Source organism: Eschscholzia californica, unplaced genomic scaffold (assembly GCF_041429995.1).
Source record: "Eschscholzia californica isolate CP2 unplaced genomic scaffold, dmEscCali1.0.p SCAF_6, whole genome shotgun sequence".
Lineage (NCBI taxonomy): Eukaryota > Viridiplantae > Streptophyta > Magnoliopsida > Ranunculales > Papaveraceae > Eschscholzia > Eschscholzia californica.
This window is the reverse complement of record NW_028238483.1, coordinates 6,918,920-6,933,313: the sequence shown is the minus strand read 5'-3', so window position 1 is coordinate 6,933,313 and position 14,394 is coordinate 6,918,920. Positions and strand designations below refer to the sequence as shown.

The window sequence follows — 14,394 nt, the reverse complement described above, 5'->3', positions numbered from 1 at the left end:
TGTGTCATCCGTCTATTTTTCAGAATTTTGTGTAACTCGAGTAATTTAAAACTGGAATAACTCGTCGTACGTATTATAAACCGATGACAGCGATTTGGAGACATAAAAATATGTCCGGAAATATTTATTACTAATTTCATTAGCATTTCCCAATCTACCCTTTACTTTTAATAAGAATAAAAAGTTTCAGTTATTTCTACACTACTTCCGACATATTATTTATTTGAATACTCCAAATTTAATATAGGTAATTTAGGAAAAATCTTTTAGTGAGAGAACAATAAATAAAAATTGGATCTGCTAAAAAGTCAAACATAATCGGACGGAGGGAGTAAACGTTTTTACGTCGTATCACTATAGAGTGCGTGAAATCGGGGAGAAATAGGAGTCCACGATGAGAACAAGTAGTACCCATTGTAAAATACTAACGGATGCGATCATACCAGCACTAATCCACCGGATCCCATCAGAACTCCGAAGTTAAGCGTGCTTGGGCGAGAGTAGTACTAGGATGGGTGACCTCCTGGGAAGTCCTCGTGTTGCATCCCTTTTTCTACTTTTTTTTTCCCTTTTTCTACTTTTTTTTTTTTTGTCTCGTCGGAGAGATGGAGAAGAGGGGAAGAAAATAACCTGCCAAAGGCGGGTTAGGATCGTCGGATTTGCCAAAAAAACGTTGTTTTCTGTGTCATCCGTCTATTTTTCAGAATTTTGTGTAACTCGAGTAATTTAAAACTGGAATAACTCGTCGTACGTATTATAAACCGATGACAGCGATTTGGAGACATAAAAATATGTCCGGAAATATTTATTACTAATTTCATTAGCATTTCCCAATCTACCCTTTACTTTTAATAAGAATAAAAAGTTTCAGTTATTTCTACACTACTTCCGACATATTATTTATTTGAATACTCCAAATTTAATATAGGTAATTTAGGAAAAATCTTTTAGTGAGAGAACAATAAATAAAAATTGGATCTGCTAAAAAGTCAAACATAATCGGACGGAGGGAGTAAACGTTTTTACGTCGTATCACTATAGAGTGCGTGAAATCGGGGAGAAATAGGAGTCCACGATGAGAACAAGTAGTACCCATTGTAAAATACTAACAGATGCGATCATACCAGCACTAATCCACCGGATCCCATCAGAACTCCGAAGTTAAGCGTGCTTGGGCGAGAGTAGTACTAGGATGGGTGACCTCCTGGGAAGTCCTCGTGTTGCATCCCTTTTTCTACTTTTTTTTTCCCTTTTTCTACTTTTTTTTTTTTGTCTCGTCGGAGAGATGGAGAAGAGGGGAAGAAAATAACCTGCCAAAGGCGGGTTAGGATCGTCGGATTTGCCAAAAAAACGTTGTTTTCTGTGTCATCCGTCTATTTTTCAGAATTTTGTGTAACTCGAGTAATTTAAAACTGGAATAACTCGTCGTACGTATTATAAACCGATGACAGCGATTTGGAGACATAAAAATATGTCCGGAAATATTTATTACTAATTTCATTAGCATTTCCCAATCTACCCTTTACTTTTAATAAGAATAAAAAGTTTCAGTTATTTCTACACTACTTCCGACATATTATTTATTTGAATACTCCAAATTTAATATAGGTAATTTAGGAAAAATCTTTTAGTGAGAGAACAATAAATAAAAATTGGATCTGCTAAAAAGTCAAACATAATCGGACGGAGGGAGTAAACGTTTTTACGTCGTATCACTATAGAGTGCGTGAAATCGGGGAGAAATAGGAGTCCACGATGAGAACAAGTAGTACCCATTGTAAAATACTAACGGATGCGATCATACCAGCACTAATCCACCGGATCCCATCAGAACTCCGAAGTTAAGCGTGCTTGGGCGAGAGTAGTACTAGGATGGGTGACCTCCTGGGAAGTCCTCGTGTTGCATCCCTTTTTCTACTTTTTTTTTCCCTTTTTCTACTTTTTTTTTTTTTGTCTCGTCGGAGAGATGGAGAAGAGGGGAAGAAAATAACCTGCCAAAGGCGGGTTAGGATCGTCGGATTTGCCAAAAAAACGTTGTTTTCTGTGTCATCCGTCTATTTTTCAGAATTTTGTGTAACTCGAGTAATTTAAAACTGGAATAACTCGTCGTACGTATTATAAACCGATGACAGCGATTTGGAGACATAAAAATATGTCCGGAAATATTTATTACTAATTTCATTAGCATTTCCCAATCTACCCTTTACTTTTAATAAGAATAAAAAGTTTAAGTTATTTCTACACTACTTCCGACATATTATTTATTTGAATACTCCAAATTTAATATAGGTAATTTAGGAAAAATCTTTTAGTGAGAGAACAATAAATAAAAATTGGATCTGCTAAAAAGTCAAACATAATCGGACGGAGGGAGTAAACGTTTTTACGTCGTATCACTATAGAGTGCGTGAAATCGGGGAGAAATAGGAGTCCACGATGAGAACAAGTAGTACCCATTGTAAAATACTAACGGATGCGATCATACCAGCACTAATCCACCGGATCCCATCAGAACTCCGAAGTTAAGCGTGCTTGGGCGAGAGTAGTACTAGGATGGGTGACCTCCTGGGAAGTCCTCGTGTTGCATCCCTTTTTCTACTTTTTTTTTCCCTTTTTCTACTTTTTTTTTTTTTGTCTCGTCGGAGAGATGGAGAAGAGGGGAAGAAAATAACCTGCCAAAGGCGGGTTAGGATCGTCGGATTTGCCAAAAAAACGTTGTTTTCTGTGTCATCCGTCTATTTTTCAGAATTTTGTGTAACTCGAGTAATTTAAAACTGGAATAACTCGTAGTACGTATTATAAACCGATGACAGCGATTTGGAGACATAAAAATATGTCCGGAAATATTTATTACTAATTTCATTAGCATTTCCCAATCTACCCTTTACTTTTAATAAGAATAAAAAGTTTCAGTTATTTCTACACTACTTCCGACATATTATTTATTTGAATACTCCAAATTTAATATAGGTAATTTAGGAAAAATCTTTTAGTGAGAGAACAATAAATAAAAATTGGATCTGCTAAAAAGTCAAACATAATCGGACGGAGGGAGTAAACGTTTTTACGTCGTATCACTATAGAGTGCGTGAAATCGGGGAGAAATAGGAGTCCACGATGAGAACAAGTAGTACCCATTGTAAAATACTAACGGATGCGATCATACCAGCACTAATCCACCGGATCCCATCAGAACTCCGAAGTTAAGCGTGCTTGGGCGAGAGTAGTACTAGGATGGGTGACCTCCTGGGAAGTCCTCGTGTTGCATCCCTTTTTCTACTTTTTTTTTCCCTTTTTCTACTTTTTTTTTTTTTGTCTCGTCGGAGAGATGGAGAAGAGGGGAAGAAAATAACCTGCCAAAGGCGGGTTAGGATCGTCGGATTTGCCAAAAAAACGTTGTTTTCTGTGTCATCCGTCTATTTTTCAGAATTTTGTGTAACTCGAGTAATTTAAAACTGGAATAACTCGTCGTACGTATTATAAACCGATGACAGCGATTTGGAGACATAAAAATATGTCCGGAAATATTTATTACTAATTTCATTAGCATTTCCCAATCTACCCTTTACTTTTAATAAGAATAAAAAGTTTCAGTTATTTCTACACTACTTCCGACATATTATTTATTTGAATACTCCAAATTTAATATAGGTAATTTAGGAAAAATCTTTTAGTGAGAGAACAATAAATAAAAATTGGATCTGCTAAAAAGTCAAACATAATCGGACGGAGGGAGTAAACGTTTTTACGTCGTATCACTATAGAGTGCGTGAAATCGGGGAGAAATAGGAGTCCACGATGAGAACAAGTAGTACCCATTGTAAAATACTAACGGATGCGATCATACCAGCACTAATCCACCGGATCCCATCAGAACTCCGAAGTTAAGCGTGCTTGGGCGAGAGTAGTACTAGGATGGGTGACCTCCTGGGAAGTCCTCGTGTTGCATCCCTTTTTCTACTTTTTTTTTCCCTTTTTCTACTTTTTTTTTTTTTGTCTCGTCGGAGAGATGGAGAAGAGGGGAAGAAAATAACCTGCCAAAGGCGGGTTAGGATCGTCGGATTTGTCAAAAAAACGTTGTTTTCTGTGTCATCCGTCTATTTTTCAGAATTTTGTGTAACTCGAGTAATTTAAAACTGGAATAACTCGTCGTACGTATTATAAACCGATGACAGCGATTTGGAGACATAAAAATATGTCCGGAAATATTTATTACTAATTTCATTAGCATTTCCCAATCTACCCTTTACTTTTAATAAGAATAAAAAGTTTCAGTTATTTCTACACTACTTCCGACATATTATTTATTTGAATACTCCAAATTTAATATAGGTAATTTAGGAAAAATCTTTTAGTGAGAGAACAATAAATAAAAATTGGATCTGCTAAAAAGTCAAACATAATCGGACGGAGGGAGTAAACGTTTTTACGTCGTATCACTATAGAGTGCGTGAAATCGGGGAGAAATAGGAGTCCACGATGAGAACAAGTAGTACCCATTGTAAAATACTAACGGATGCGATCATACCAGCACTAATCCACCGGATCCCATCAGAACTCCGAAGTTAAGCGTGCTTGGGCGAGAGTAGTACTAGGATGGGTGACCTCCTGGGAAGTCCTCGTGTTGCATCCCTTTTTCTACTTTTTTTTTTTTTGTCTCGTCGGAGAGATGGAGAAGAGGGGAAGAAAATAACCTGCCAAAGGCGGGTTAGGATCGTCGGATTTGCCAAAAAAACGTTGTTTTCTGTGTCATCCGTCTATTTTTCAGAATTTTGTGTAACTCGAGTAATTTAAAACTGGAATAACTCGTCGTACGTATTATAAACCGATGACAGCGATTTGGAGACATAAAAATATGTCCGGAAATATTTATTACTAATTTCATTAGCATTTCCCAATCTACCCTTTACTTTTAATAAGAATAAAAAGTTTCAGTTATTTCTACACTACTTCCGACATATTATTTATTTGAATACTCCAAATTTAATATAGGTAATTTAGGAAAAATCTTTTAGTGAGAGAACAATAAATAAAAATTGGATCTGCTAAAAAGTCAAACATAATCGGACGGAGGGAGTAAACGTTTTTACGTCGTATCACTATAGAGTGCGTGAAATCGGGGAGAAATAGGAGTCCACGATGAGAACAAGTAGTACCCATTGTAAAATACTAACGGATGCGATCATACCAGCACTAATCCACCGGATCCCATCAGAACTCCGAAGTTAAGCGTGCTTGGGCGAGAGTAGTACTAGGATGGGTGACCTCCTGGGAAGTCCTCGTGTTGCATCCCTTTTTCTACTTTTTTTTTCCCTTTTTCTACTTTTTTTTTTTTTTGTCTCGTCGGAGAGATGGAGAAGAGGGGAAGAAAATAACCTGCCAAAGGCGGGTTAGGATCGTCGGATTTGCCAAAAAAACGTTGTTTTCTGTGTCATCCGTCTATTTTTCAGAATTTTGTGTAACTCGAGTAATTTAAAACTGGAATAACTCGTCGTACGTATTATAAACCGATGACAGCGATTTGGAGACATAAAAATATGTCCGGAAATATTTATTACTAATTTCATTAGCATTTCCCAATCTACCCTTTACTTTTAATAAGAATAAAAAGTTTCAGTTATTTCTACACTACTTCCGACATATTATTTATTTGAATACTCCAAATTTAATATAGGTAATTTAGGAAAAATCTTTTAGTGAGAGAACAATAAATAAAAATTGGATCTGCTAAAAAGTCAAACATAATCGGACGGAGGGAGTAAACGTTTTTACGTCGTATCACTATAGAGTGCGTGAAATCGGGGAGAAATAGGAGTCCACGATGAGAACAAGTAGTACCCATTGTAAAATACTAACGGATGCGATCATACCAGCACTAATCCACCGGATCCCATCAGAACTCCGAAGTTAAGCGTGCTTGGGCGAGAGTAGTACTAGGATGGGTGACCTCCTGGGAAGTCCTCGTGTTGCATCCCTTTTTCTACTTTTTTTTTCCCTTTTTCTACTTTTTTTTTTTTTGTCTCGTCGGAGAGATGGAGAAGAGGGGAAGAAAATAACCTGCCAAAGGCGGGTTAGGATCGTCGGATTTGTCAAAAAAACGTTGTTTTCTGTGTCATCCGTCTATTTTTCAGAATTTTGTGTAACTCGAGTAATTTAAAACTGGAATAACTCGTCGTACGTATTATAAACCGATGACAGCGATTTGGAGACATAAAAATATGTCCGGAAATATTTATTACTAATTTCATTAGCATTTCCCAATCTACCCTTTACTTTTAATAAGAATAAAAAGTTTCAGTTATTTCTACACTACTTCCGACATATTATTTATTTGAATACTCCAAATTTAATATAGGTAATTTAGGAAAAATCTTTTAGTGAGAGAACAATAAATAAAAATTGGATCTGCTAAAAAGTCAAACATAATCGGACGGAGGGAGTAAACGTTTTTACGTCGTATCACTATAGAGTGCGTGAAATCGGGGAGAAATAGGAGTCCACGATGAGAACAAGTAGTACCCATTGTAAAATACTAACGGATGCGATCATACCAGCACTAATCCACCGGATCCCATCAGAACTCCGAAGTTAAGCGTGCTTGGGCGAGAGTAGTACTAGGATGGGTGACCTCCTGGGAAGTCCTCGTGTTGCATCCCTTTTTCTACTTTTTTTTTTTTTGTCTCGTCGGAGAGATGGAGAAGAGGGGAAGAAAATAACCTGCCAAAGGCGGGTTAGGATCGTCGGATTTGCCAAAAAAACGTTGTTTTCTGTGTCATCCGTCTATTTTTCAGAATTTTGTGTAACTCGAGTAATTTAAAACTGGAATAACTCGTCGTACGTATTATAAACCGATGACAGCGATTTGGAGACATAAAAATATGTCCGGAAATATTTATTACTAATTTCATTAGCATTTCCCAATCTACCCTTTACTTTTAATAAGAATAAAAAGTTTCAGTTATTTCTACACTACTTCCGACATATTATTTATTTGAATACTCCAAATTTAATATAGGTAATTTAGGAAAAATCTTTTAGTGAGAGAACAATAAATAAAAATTGGATCTGCTAAAAAGTCAAACATAATCGGACGGAGGGAGTAAACGTTTTTACGTCGTATCACTATAGAGTGCGTGAAATCGGGGAGAAATAGGAGTCCACGATGAGAACAAGTAGTACCCATTGTAAAATACTAACGGATGCGATCATACCAGCACTAATCCACCGGATCCCATCAGAACTCCGAAGTTAAGCGTGCTTGGGCGAGAGTAGTACTAGGATGGGTGACCTCCTGGGAAGTCCTCGTGTTGCATCCCTTTTTCTACTTTTTTTTCCCCTTTTTCTACTTTTTTTTTTTTTGTCTCGTCGGAGAGATGGAGAAGAGGGGAAGAAAATAACCTGCCAAAGGCGGGTTAGGATCGTCGGATTTGCCAAAAAAACGTTGTTTTCTGTGTCATCCGTCTATTTTTCAGAATTTTGTGTAACTCGAGTAATTTAAAACTGGAATAACTCGTCGTACGTATTATAAACCGATGACAGCGATTTGGAGACATAAAAATATGTCCGGAAATATTTATTACTAATTTCATTAGCATTTCCCAATCTACCCTTTACTTTTAATAAGAATAAAAAGTTTCAGTTATTTCTACACTACTTCCGACATATTATTTATTTGAATACTCCAAATTTAATATAGGTAATTTAGGAAAAATCTTTTAGTGAGAGAACAATAAATAAAAATTGGATCTGCTAAAAAGTCAAACATAATCGGACGGAGGGAGTAAACGTTTTTACGTCGTATCACTATAGAGTGCGTGAAATCGGGGAGAAATAGGAGTCCACGATGAGAACAAGTAGTACCCATTGTAAAATACTAACGGATGCGATCATACCAGCACTAATCCACCGGATCCCATCAGAACTCCGAAGTTAAGCGTGCTTGGGCGAGAGTAGTAATAGGATGGGTGACCTCCTGGGAAGTCCTCGTGTTGCATCCCTTTTTCTACTTTTTTTTCCCCTTTTTCTACTTTTTTTTTTTTTGTCTCGTCGGAGAGATGGAGAAGAGGGGAAGAAAATAACCTGCCAAAGGCGGGTTAGGATCGTCGGATTTGCCAAAAAAACGTTGTTTTCTGTGTCATCCGTCTATTTTTCAGAATTTTGTGTAACTCGAGTAATTTAAAACTGGAATAACTCGTCGTACGTATTATAAACCGATGACAGCGATTTGGAGACATAAAAATATGTCCGGAAATATTTATTACTAATTTCATTAGCATTTCCCAATCTACCCTTTACTTTTAATAAGAATAAAAAGTTTCAGTTATTTCTACACTACTTCCGACATATTATTTATTTGAATACTCCAAATTTAATATAGGTAATTTAGGAAAAATCTTTTAGTGAGAGAACAATAAATAAAAATTGGATCTGCTAAAAAGTCAAACATAATCGGACGGAGGGAGTAAACGTTTTTACGTCGTATCACTATAGAGTGCGTGAAATCGGGGAGAAATAGGAGTCCACGATGAGAACAAGTAGTACCCATTGTAAAATACTAACGGATGCGATCATACCAGCACTAATCCACCGGATCCCATCAGAACTCCGAAGTTAAGCGTGCTTGGGCGAGAGTAGTACTAGGATGGGTGACCTCCTGGGAAGTCCTCGTGTTGCATCCCTTTTTCTACTTTTTTTTTCCCTTTTTCTACTTTTTTTTTTTTTTGTCTCGTCGGAGAGATGGAGAAGAGGGGAAGAAAATAACCTGCCAAAGGCGGGTTAGGATCGTCGGATTTGCCAAAAAAACGTTGTTTTCTGTGTCATCCGTCTATTTTTCAGAATTTTGTGTAACTCGAGTAATTTAAAACTGGAATAACTCGTCGTACGTATTATAAACCGATGACAGCGATTTGGAGACATAAAAATATGTCCGGAAATATTTATTACTAATTTCATTAGCATTTCCCAATCTACCCTTTACTTTTAATAAGAATAAAAAGTTTCAGTTATTTCTACACTACTTCCGACATATTATTTATTTGAATACTCCAAATTTAATATAGGTAATTTAGGAAAAATCTTTTAGTGAGAGAACAATAAATAAAAATTGGATCTGCTAAAAAGTCAAACATAATCGGACGGAGGGAGTAAACGTTTTTACGTCGTATCACTATAGAGTGCGTGAAATCGGGGAGAAATAGGAGTCCACGATGAGAACAAGTAGTACCCATTGTAAAATACTAACGGATGCGATCATACCAGCACTAATCCACCGGATCCCATCAGAACTCCGAAGTTAAGCGTGCTTGGGCGAGAGTAGTACTAGGATGGGTGACCTCCTGGGAAGTCCTCGTGTTGCATCCCTTTTTCTACTTTTTTTTTCCCTTTTTCTACTTTTTTTTTTTTTGTCTCGTCGGAGAGATGGAGAAGAGGGGAAGAAAATAACCTGCCAAAGGCGGGTTAGGATCGTCGGATTTGTCAAAAAAACGTTGTTTTCTGTGTCATCCGTCTATTTTTCAGAATTTTGTGTAACTCGAGTAATTTAAAACTGGAATAACTCGTCGTACGTATTATAAACCGATGACAGCGATTTGGAGACATAAAAATATGTCCGGAAATATTTATTACTAATTTCATTAGCATTTCCCAATCTACCCTTTACTTTTAATAAGAATAAAAAGTTTCAGTTATTTCTACACTACTTCCGACATATTATTTATTTGAATACTCCAAATTTAATATAGGTAATTTAGGAAAAATCTTTTAGTGAGAGAACAATAAATAAAAATTGGATCTGCTAAAAAGTCAAACATAATCGGACGGAGGGAGTAAACGTTTTTACGTCGTATCACTATAGAGTGCGTGAAATCGGGGAGAAATAGGAGTCCACGATGAGAACAAGTAGTACCCATTGTAAAATACTAACGGATGCGATCATACCAGCACTAATCCACCGGATCCCATCAGAACTCCGAAGTTAAGCGTGCTTGGGCGAGAGTAGTACTAGGATGGGTGACCTCCTGGGAAGTCCTCGTGTTGCATCCCTTTTTCTACTTTTTTTTTTTTTGTCTCGTCGGAGAGATGGAGAAGAGGGGAAGAAAATAACCTGCCAAAGGCGGGTTAGGATCGTCGGATTTGCCAAAAAAACGTTGTTTTCTGTGTCATCCGTCTATTTTTCAGAATTTTGTGTAACTCGAGTAATTTAAAACTGGAATAACTCGTCGTACGTATTATAAACCGATGACAGCGATTTGGAGACATAAAAATATGTCCGGAAATATTTATTACTAATTTCATTAGCATTTCCCAATCTACCCTTTACTTTTAATAAGAATAAAAAGTTTCAGTTATTTCTACACTACTTCCGACATATTATTTATTTGAATACTCCAAATTTAATATAGGTAATTTAGGAAAAATCTTTTAGTGAGAGAACAATAAATAAAAATTGGATCTGCTAAAAAGTCAAACATAATCGGACGGAGGGAGTAAACGTTTTTACGTCGTATCACTATAGAGTGCGTGAAATCGGGGAGAAATAGGAGTCCACGATGAGAACAAGTAGTACCCATTGTAAAATACTAACGGATGCGATCATACCAGCACTAATCCACCGGATCCCATCAGAACTCCGAAGTTAAGCGTGCTTGGGCGAGAGTAGTACTAGGATGGGTGACCTCCTGGGAAGTCCTCGTGTTGCATCCCTTTTTCTACTTTTTTTTCCCCTTTTTCTACTTTTTTTTTTTTTGTCTCGTCGGAGAGATGGAGAAGAGGGGAAGAAAATAACCTGCCAAAGGCGGGTTAGGATCGTCGGATTTGCCAAAAAAACGTTGTTTTCTGTGTCATCCGTCTATTTTTCAGAATTTTGTGTAACTCGAGTAATTTAAAACTGGAATAACTCGTCGTACGTATTATAAACCGATGACAGCGATTTGGAGACATAAAAATATGTCCGGAAATATTTATTACTAATTTCATTAGCATTTCCCAATCTACCCTTTACTTTTAATAAGAATAAAAAGTTTCAGTTATTTCTACACTACTTCCGACATATTATTTATTTGAATACTCCAAATTTAATATAGGTAATTTAGGAAAAATCTTTTAGTGAGAGAACAATAAATAAAAATTGGATCTGCTAAAAAGTCAAACATAATCGGACGGAGGGAGTAAACGTTTTTACGTCGTATCACTATAGAGTGCGTGAAATCGGGGAGAAATAGGAGTCCACGATGAGAACAAGTAGTACCCATTGTAAAATACTAACGGATGCGATCATACCAGCACTAATCCACCGGATCCCATCAGAACTCCGAAGTTAAGCGTGCTTGGGCGAGAGTAGTAATAGGATGGGTGACCTCCTGGGAAGTCCTCGTGTTGCATCCCTTTTTCTACTTTTTTTTCCCCTTTTTCTACTTTTTTTTTTTTGTCTCGTCGGAGAGATGGAGAAGAGGGGAAGAAAATAACCTGCCAAAGGCGGGTTAGGATCGTCGGATTTGCCAAAAAAACGTTGTTTTCTGTGTCATCCGTCTATTTTTCAGAATTTTGTGTAACTCGAGTAATTTAAAACTGGAATAACTCGTCGTACGTATTATAAACCGATGACAGCGATTTGGAGACATAAAAATATGTCCGGAAATATTTATTACTAATTTCATTAGCATTTCCCAATCTACCCTTTACTTTTAATAAGAATAAAAAGTTTCAGTTATTTCTACACTACTTCCGACATATTATTTATTTGAATACTCCAAATTTAATATAGGTAATTTAGGAAAAATCTTTTAGTGAGAGAACAATAAATAAAAATTGGATCTGCTAAAAAGTCAAACATAATCGGACGGAGGGAGTAAACGTTTTTACGTCGTATCACTATAGAGTGCGTGAAATCGGGGAGAAATAGGAGTCCACGATGAGAACAAGTAGTACCCATTGTAAAATACTAACGGATGCGATCATACCAGCACTAATCCACCGGATCCCATCAGAACTCCGAAGTTAAGCGTGCTTGGGCGAGAGTAGTACTAGGATGGGTGACCTCCTGGGAAGTCCTCGTGTTGCATCCCTTTTTCTACTTTTTTTTTCCCTTTTTCTACTTTTTTTTTTTTTGTCTCGTCGGAGAGATGGAGAAGAGGGGAAGAAAATAACCTGCCAAAGGCGGGTTAGGATCGTCGGATTTGCCAAAAAAACGTTGTTTTCTGTGTCATCCGTCTATTTTTCAGAATTTTGTGTAACTCGAGTAATTTAAAACTGGAATAACTCGTCGTACGTATTATAAACCGATGACAGCGATTAGGAGACATAAAAATATGTCCGGAAATATTTATTACTAATTTCATTAGCATTTCCCAATCTACCCTTTACTTTTAATAAGAATAAAAAGTTTCAGTTATTTCTACACTACTTCCGACATATTATTTATTTGAATACTCCAAATTTAATATAGGTAATTTAGGAAAAATCTTTTAGTGAGAGAACAATAAATAAAAATTGGATCTGCTAAAAAGTCAAACATAATCGGACGGAGGGAGTAAACGTTTTTACGTCGTATCACTATAGAGTGCGCGAAATCTGGGAGAAATAGGAGTCCACGATGAGAACAAGTAGTACCCATTGTAAAATACTAACGGATGCGATCATACCAGCACTAATCCACCGGATCCCATCAGAACTCCGAAGTTAAACGTGCTTGGGCGAGAGTAGTACTAGGATGGGTGACCTCCTGGGAAGTCCTCGTGTTGCATCCCTTTTTCTACTTTTTTTTTCCCTTTTTCTACTTTTTTTTTTTTTTGTCTCGTCGGAGAGATGGAGAAGAGGGGAAGAAAATAACCTGCCAAAGGCGGGTTAGGATCGTCGGATTTGCCAAAAAAACGTTGTTTTCTGTGTCATCCGTCTATTTTTCAGAATTTTGTGTAACTCGAGTAATTTAAAACTGGAATAACTCGTCGTACGTATTATAAACCGATGACAGCGATTTGGAGACATAAAAATATGTCCGGAAATATTTATTACTAATTTCATTAGCATTTCCCAATCTACCCTTTACTTTTAATAAGAATAAAAAGTTTCAGTTATTTCTACACTACTTCCGACATATTATTTATTTGAATACTCCAAATTTAATATAGGTAATTTAGGAAAAATCTTTTAGTGAGAGAACAATAAATAAAAATTGGATCTGCTAAAAAGTCAAACATAATCGGACGGAGGGAGTAAACGTTTTTACGTCGTATCACTATAGAGTGCGTGAAATCGGGGAGAAATAGGAGTCCACGATGAGAACAAGTAGTACCCATTGTAAAATACTAACGGATGCGATCATACCAGCACTAATCCACCGGATCCCATCAGAACTCCGAAGTTAAGCGTGCTTGGGCGAGAGTAGTACTAGGATGGGTGACCTCCTGGGAAGTCCTCGTGTTGCATCCCTTTTTCTACTTTTTTTTCCCCTTTTTCTACTTTTTTTTTTTTTGTCTCGTCGGAGAGATGGAGAAGAGGGGAAGAAAATAACCTGCCAAAGGCGGGTTAGGATCGTCGGATTTGCCAAAAAAACGTTGTTTTCTGTGTCATCCGTCTATTTTTCAGAATTTTGTGTAACTCGAGTAATTTAAAACTGGAATAACTCGTCGTACGTATTATAAACCGATGACAGCGATTTGGAGACATAAAAATATGTCCGGAAATATTTATTACTAATTTCATTAGCATTTCCCAATCTACCCTTTACTTTTAATAAGAATAAAAAGTTTCAGTTATTTCTACACTACTTCCGACATATTATTTATTTGAATACTCCAAATTTAATATAGGTAATTTAGGAAAAATCTTTTAGTGAGAGAACAATAAATAAAAATTGGATCTGCTAAAAAGTCAAACATAATCGGACGGAGGGAGTAAACGTTTTTACGTCGTATCACTATAGAGTGCGTGAAATCGGGGAGAAATAGGAGTCCACGATGAGAACAAGTAGTACCCATTGTAAAATACTAACGGATGCGATCATACCAGCACTAATCCACCGGATCCCATCAGAACTCCGAAGTTAAGCGTGCTTGGGCGAGAGTAGTACTAGGATGGGTGACCTCCTGGGAAGTCCTCGTGTTGCATCCCTTTTTCTACTTTTTTTTTCCCTTTTTCTACTTTTTTTTTTGTCTCGTCGGAGAGATGGAGAAGAGGGGAAGAAAATAACCTGCCAAAGGCGGGTTAGGATCGTCGGATTTGCCAAAAAAACGTTGTTTTCTGTGTCATCCGTCTATTTTTCAGAATTTTGTGTAACTCGAGTAATTTAAAACTGGAATAACTCGTCGTACGTATTATAAACCGATGACAGCGATTAGGAGACATAAAAATATGTCCGGAAATATTTATTACTAATTTCATTAGCATTTCCCAATCTAC

General features: G+C 36.8%; 21 non-coding genes across 21 annotated transcripts; all 21 read left to right on the top strand.

The window, feature by feature from the left end:
- The first annotated feature begins 429 nt into the window (after nt 1-429).
- LOC147531273 (5S ribosomal RNA) lies at nt 430-548 on the top strand. The gene has a single exon (XR_015228658.1). It is a non-coding gene; the product is annotated as a 5S ribosomal RNA (ribosomal RNA).
- Nucleotides 549-1,110: 562 nt separating this feature from the next.
- On the top strand, nt 1,111-1,229 carry LOC147531272 (5S ribosomal RNA). Its single transcript, XR_015228932.1, has one exon. It is a non-coding gene; the product is annotated as a 5S ribosomal RNA (ribosomal RNA).
- A 561-nt stretch (nt 1,230-1,790) lies between these two features.
- Nucleotides 1,791-1,909, top strand: LOC147531271 (5S ribosomal RNA). The gene has a single exon (XR_015228657.1). It is a non-coding gene; the product is annotated as a 5S ribosomal RNA (ribosomal RNA).
- A 562-nt stretch (nt 1,910-2,471) lies between these two features.
- LOC147531270 (5S ribosomal RNA) lies at nt 2,472-2,590 on the top strand. Its single transcript, XR_015228656.1, has one exon. It is a non-coding gene; the product is annotated as a 5S ribosomal RNA (ribosomal RNA).
- A 562-nt stretch (nt 2,591-3,152) lies between these two features.
- On the top strand, nt 3,153-3,271 carry LOC147531269 (5S ribosomal RNA). Its single transcript, XR_015228654.1, has one exon. It is a non-coding gene; the product is annotated as a 5S ribosomal RNA (ribosomal RNA).
- A 562-nt stretch (nt 3,272-3,833) lies between these two features.
- LOC147531268 (5S ribosomal RNA) lies at nt 3,834-3,952 on the top strand. The gene has a single exon (XR_015228653.1). It is a non-coding gene; the product is annotated as a 5S ribosomal RNA (ribosomal RNA).
- A 562-nt stretch (nt 3,953-4,514) lies between these two features.
- Nucleotides 4,515-4,633, top strand: LOC147531267 (5S ribosomal RNA). The gene has a single exon (XR_015228652.1). It is a non-coding gene; the product is annotated as a 5S ribosomal RNA (ribosomal RNA).
- Nucleotides 4,634-5,174: 541 nt separating this feature from the next.
- Nucleotides 5,175-5,293, top strand: LOC147531266 (5S ribosomal RNA). Its single transcript, XR_015228651.1, has one exon. It is a non-coding gene; the product is annotated as a 5S ribosomal RNA (ribosomal RNA).
- Nucleotides 5,294-5,856: 563 nt separating this feature from the next.
- Nucleotides 5,857-5,975, top strand: LOC147531265 (5S ribosomal RNA). Its single transcript, XR_015228650.1, has one exon. It is a non-coding gene; the product is annotated as a 5S ribosomal RNA (ribosomal RNA).
- A 562-nt stretch (nt 5,976-6,537) lies between these two features.
- On the top strand, nt 6,538-6,656 carry LOC147531264 (5S ribosomal RNA). Its single transcript, XR_015228649.1, has one exon. It is a non-coding gene; the product is annotated as a 5S ribosomal RNA (ribosomal RNA).
- Nucleotides 6,657-7,197: 541 nt separating this feature from the next.
- Nucleotides 7,198-7,316, top strand: LOC147531263 (5S ribosomal RNA). The gene has a single exon (XR_015228648.1). It is a non-coding gene; the product is annotated as a 5S ribosomal RNA (ribosomal RNA).
- Nucleotides 7,317-7,878: 562 nt separating this feature from the next.
- Nucleotides 7,879-7,997, top strand: LOC147531262 (5S ribosomal RNA). Its single transcript, XR_015228957.1, has one exon. It is a non-coding gene; the product is annotated as a 5S ribosomal RNA (ribosomal RNA).
- A 562-nt stretch (nt 7,998-8,559) lies between these two features.
- Nucleotides 8,560-8,678, top strand: LOC147531261 (5S ribosomal RNA). Its single transcript, XR_015228647.1, has one exon. It is a non-coding gene; the product is annotated as a 5S ribosomal RNA (ribosomal RNA).
- Nucleotides 8,679-9,241: 563 nt separating this feature from the next.
- On the top strand, nt 9,242-9,360 carry LOC147531260 (5S ribosomal RNA). The gene has a single exon (XR_015228646.1). It is a non-coding gene; the product is annotated as a 5S ribosomal RNA (ribosomal RNA).
- A 562-nt stretch (nt 9,361-9,922) lies between these two features.
- LOC147531259 (5S ribosomal RNA) lies at nt 9,923-10,041 on the top strand. Its single transcript, XR_015228645.1, has one exon. It is a non-coding gene; the product is annotated as a 5S ribosomal RNA (ribosomal RNA).
- A 541-nt stretch (nt 10,042-10,582) lies between these two features.
- LOC147531258 (5S ribosomal RNA) lies at nt 10,583-10,701 on the top strand. Its single transcript, XR_015228643.1, has one exon. It is a non-coding gene; the product is annotated as a 5S ribosomal RNA (ribosomal RNA).
- A 562-nt stretch (nt 10,702-11,263) lies between these two features.
- LOC147531257 (5S ribosomal RNA) lies at nt 11,264-11,382 on the top strand. The gene has a single exon (XR_015228955.1). It is a non-coding gene; the product is annotated as a 5S ribosomal RNA (ribosomal RNA).
- Nucleotides 11,383-11,943: 561 nt separating this feature from the next.
- LOC147531256 (5S ribosomal RNA) lies at nt 11,944-12,062 on the top strand. Its single transcript, XR_015228642.1, has one exon. It is a non-coding gene; the product is annotated as a 5S ribosomal RNA (ribosomal RNA).
- Nucleotides 12,063-12,624: 562 nt separating this feature from the next.
- LOC147531255 (5S ribosomal RNA) lies at nt 12,625-12,743 on the top strand. The gene has a single exon (XR_015228898.1). It is a non-coding gene; the product is annotated as a 5S ribosomal RNA (ribosomal RNA).
- A 563-nt stretch (nt 12,744-13,306) lies between these two features.
- On the top strand, nt 13,307-13,425 carry LOC147531254 (5S ribosomal RNA). Its single transcript, XR_015228641.1, has one exon. It is a non-coding gene; the product is annotated as a 5S ribosomal RNA (ribosomal RNA).
- Nucleotides 13,426-13,987: 562 nt separating this feature from the next.
- On the top strand, nt 13,988-14,106 carry LOC147531253 (5S ribosomal RNA). The gene has a single exon (XR_015228640.1). It is a non-coding gene; the product is annotated as a 5S ribosomal RNA (ribosomal RNA).
- The last annotated feature ends 288 nt before the right edge of the window (nt 14,107-14,394 follow it).